Raw genomic sequence first — 4066 nt, forward strand, 5'->3', positions numbered from 1 at the left:
ACCCACCCACCCATCCATCCATCCACCCACCCACCCACCCACCCACCACCCATCCATCCATCCATCCATCCATCCACCCATCCATCCCTACAACACGATTTAGCAGCTATTCACTCTCTAAAGTTCATTATAACACAATCCCTAATTTTACACTGCCCATACTCTAGTCCAGTGGGATACAGAGTCATAAAGAATTACTGATGTTACAATAGATATAAAATTCCAACAGTTCATTGGACAAACCATCTCTCCACCCATCTGCGCCCTGGAGCAGAATTTTGCCCGCACCTTCGCCGAGTGGTGTCACTGAGTGGGTGAGATGGGAGCGCACCACCTGCTCGTGCACTGCGCTTTATATTTTCCAAATTGTCTACCCTCAGAATTGATCATTATTAGGACGGGAGTGGCGTTTTAGAAAATGCTTTAATATTTCCTTATTGCTCAAAGTCTGATTGGTCCTTGTGCTTCTTCTGGCCCTGAACTAACCCGTCTTCCGCCACTGCCCTGCCTAAGACTCCCACCCCACCCCAGAAAGCCAGGGCTTCTCAAACCTCCAGCCCTTGCTCCCCTTGAACTCTGGCTAGAGTGGCCTCCCCTCCATCTTTGCGGGGGGATATTCCCCCTGTTTCTCAAAACCCAGTTTAAACATTTTCCTTCCTGAACCTCACAGCCCCATCTGTCTGCTTCTAAGATTTTGTTGGTACTTCCCAAGCTCTTCAAAAATGTGCTAATATTTTCATATAGAAGCTCCATAATTTATATGATCGATCCTTGGTTTGGGAGCACAGCGATACCTCGGTTCTCATCGTTAATTCGTTCTGGAACTCCTGACCAGTGCCAAAGCCGGCGGGTCCCAAACAATGAAGCGTTTTCTCTTGCCAGGTAGTGTCGTGAGTCATACAAGTTCTAGCAAGTGTGACAAGCCCTGAGCAAGTGTCAAGTGCTGGAACATTTTTTTTCTCATCAAAATGCATCATCTAGGGTATAATGAGTTCTGAAGCCGACGAGTACCGAGGTATGACTGTACTTACATTGTTTCCAACCTTTGTATTATAAATAATGCTATAATAAGCCTTCTCATTCACAAGTTTGTATCATAGCTCCGCTTCCTTATGGTAGATTTCTCTAGGTCCGGGAGGGAGAATGTTTTTTAAGGTTCTCCCTAGGCTGTTCAGGAACAGGGTTCTCCATACCAGTGTGGGGGTGTGCCTGCCACACCCCTACCCTCACCAGAGTGGAGCAGCCCCATTTCAAAGGGTCTGTGGTTGCTAGCTGCAGCTGCTGCTCCCTCCTGGCTTTGATGTGCAATTCAATGACTGTTAGTGAGACTGTGTTGATAAAAATTAACTTCTTTTTAAAAGTTTATACAGCACAGTGGTTACAGACTTCAGAATCCAGGATGAGCTCCATCTTGGCTCTGTGGGTTAGAACGCGGGTACTTGGGCAGGATTCTATAACCCACCTGAGCCTTTGTATCCATCAGCAAATGGGGGGTCAGGTGGGGGTGCCCCTCACAGGCCCTTGGGGGAACCTGAGTGCTCCATACACAACACCCTCATGGTTATTGGAGTTCTTAGACCTTAGTGTTTTCTCTTCAAATGGTGTATGTCTGCTTTTTTGCCATTTCTCAGCTGGAGTGAATTTTCCCCATTAATTTGTAAGAGCTCTTCCATATATTCAGGAGTTTATCCCTTTTCTTGCTCATACTTATGCTGAATTTTTTTCTGTGTTTACTGCTTATTTTTACTTTGCATTATTTTTACTCCAGGAGATTTTTATGTTACAAAACATTTGTCTATATCTTTATGTAGACAAAACATACCCCTATGTTTATGATTCCTTTCAGTAATTTTCGGCCAACAATTCATTCCCAGAACTGAGATCAATTACATATTTTTCTCTCCATTTTTAAAAACTAATTTTGATTCTTATGTTTATCTCATATTCACAGACAGACTATTTTGGTTTAAGTTAGTAAACCAAAATAGTTAGTAGGAAGGAGGTAACCTGGTCTTTCTGCAACACCATTTGGAGAGTAATTCTCCTTTATGGATTTCAAAACAGGACATGCTGCGGTATGTTTCTACGTAGCTTTGCAGGCTCCAGTGTGGCAGGGAAAACAAGAGGAGTCTTTAGAAGGGCCAGGACGTGCGTAGCGCTTACTGTGCGCGGGGCTCCGATCAAAGCCTCACGTGCTGACTCAAGCCTCACACCCGCCCAACGAGGAAACAGAGGCATAAGCTGGGGTTTAACTTGCCCAAGGTCATAGCTGTGGTAGAGCCCAGATGAAGGGATGAGGAGACCAGCTTAGACAAAACAATGGTCTGATTCTTGTGTGTTCAGAATTCCTCATCGGCAAACCAGCCACTCAATCAATCAATCGTAATTCCCATTTTACTTGTCTTACCAGGTGAGCGAGGGGAAAGTCTGAGGTCATAACATGTTCGTGTAGTCAAAATGTGACATTGCTCTTGACACATGGAAGTGTCTAGTCCTTGTTTCTCCTTTTCTGGTAACTTTCCTCTTCTCTCAGCTGGTGGAGAAGGCGTGCTGGCTTGGGGTTCCCGTGCCTGGGGCTTTCCATGTTTCCCTCGCAGAGAGTTCTACTTTCCTTTTCTGTGCCTGATGGAAGGGCGAGGGAGTGTCTCCCACCCGGACAGAGGGCAGTCACCTCAGGGCCACCTGCTTCGCTGCCTTGGACCCAGGCGTTGTTCTGTTAGCCTTCTTAGCGGGTTGCTGGCAGTCAAACTCCAGGCATGCGGCCTGACTTGCATTTCCTGTTGAGGGAGACACTTGTTCCATGACATCATTTCACTTTTCTGTCAATAAAGCCATGCATAGCTGCTCCTCCACCCACCTCCTTCCCCGCCACCTTCCCTCCTCCCCCAGCCGGGCTGGCTTTGTACTGGGACAAAAATCAGGTCAGCACATTGGCAAGGTGGAGTCATCTTCTGAGTGGCCAAGATGAAAGGCTCAGAAGAGTCACAGAGCCCTCATTGTCTTTGGGGTTTGACATCTAAAGCCCTGGGTCCCTGGGGGAGGAGGCAAGGTGCAGGAGCACCCACAGGTCAGAGCACCTTTGCAGCTGCAGGTTGGCAGAGCGGAGTTAAGCCCCCCATTCTCCACCCCTGACCCCATGGGTCCTTCAGCACCTTCAAGGCACCCATTCTCTGAACGGCAGGAGCCTCAGTGGTGACCCGCCTGGGATCGGGTCCCGGCAATGCTCCGTAGTAACAGCGACCCGAGAGATGGCTGCAGCACCATCACTTATAAAATGGGGATGGTACCTTCCCCATGGGTTGCCCTTGGGTCACACGACGGAGCGGCATTGATGCAGAGGTGGCTTCTGCAGAGGGTGGCTTCAATCCCCAGAACACGCTACATCCAACAGGAGCTGCTATTTCACTGCCCTTGGCCACCTCCTGGGGGATGTTGAAGAAGGTGTGGGGACCAGTCAGGCAGGTCCCCAGGAAGCTGACTGTGTTTGGATCACCAGTCTGGTGCACAGCCTACTGGCACCACACCCCATGTGTCAGCCTCTGGGAGACACACTGCTGTTGTGTTTCCTACCATTTTATCCACAAACTGCACTGCACATAGGCAGTGCCCAGAGCAGGCCTGCCTTTGGGGAAGGACCCCGGAGTCTCCCGCTCTCATCTGCACAAGGCACTCACCCGTCCCAGCACCGTCTGAGTTTATTAGCTCATTTTGTTCTCACGTAACCCTGTGAGGTCTGAATCTGCTCAGCACGTATCTACCGAGTGCCTGCTCTCTGTCAAGTGCTGCAGTCTCTGGAGAGCGGCAGCGACCTCTGACCCAGCGGGGGCCCCTGCCCCAAATAATAGCTCTGGGAGCAATGAGTTGACGTATATCAGGTTCCACACGGTCTATCCCGTGCCTGGCCCAGCACTGCAGAGGACACAGAGCTGTCTGCCCTCAAGGAGAAGGCCATCGGCAGGCAGGCTGCGCCACCACTGAGCAGGAACCGCGTGCCAGGCGTGGCCCCGACACGGGTGCAGGAACATAAGTGAAGCCAGGAGGAGACTTTCTGACTTGGCAGCTGTCG

The sequence above is a fragment of the Furipterus horrens genome, unplaced genomic scaffold (assembly GCF_987537825.1).
Source record: "Furipterus horrens unplaced genomic scaffold, mFurHor1.1.pri manual_scaffold_1, whole genome shotgun sequence".
In the NCBI taxonomy this organism is placed as follows: Eukaryota; Metazoa; Chordata; class Mammalia; order Chiroptera; family Furipteridae; genus Furipterus; species Furipterus horrens.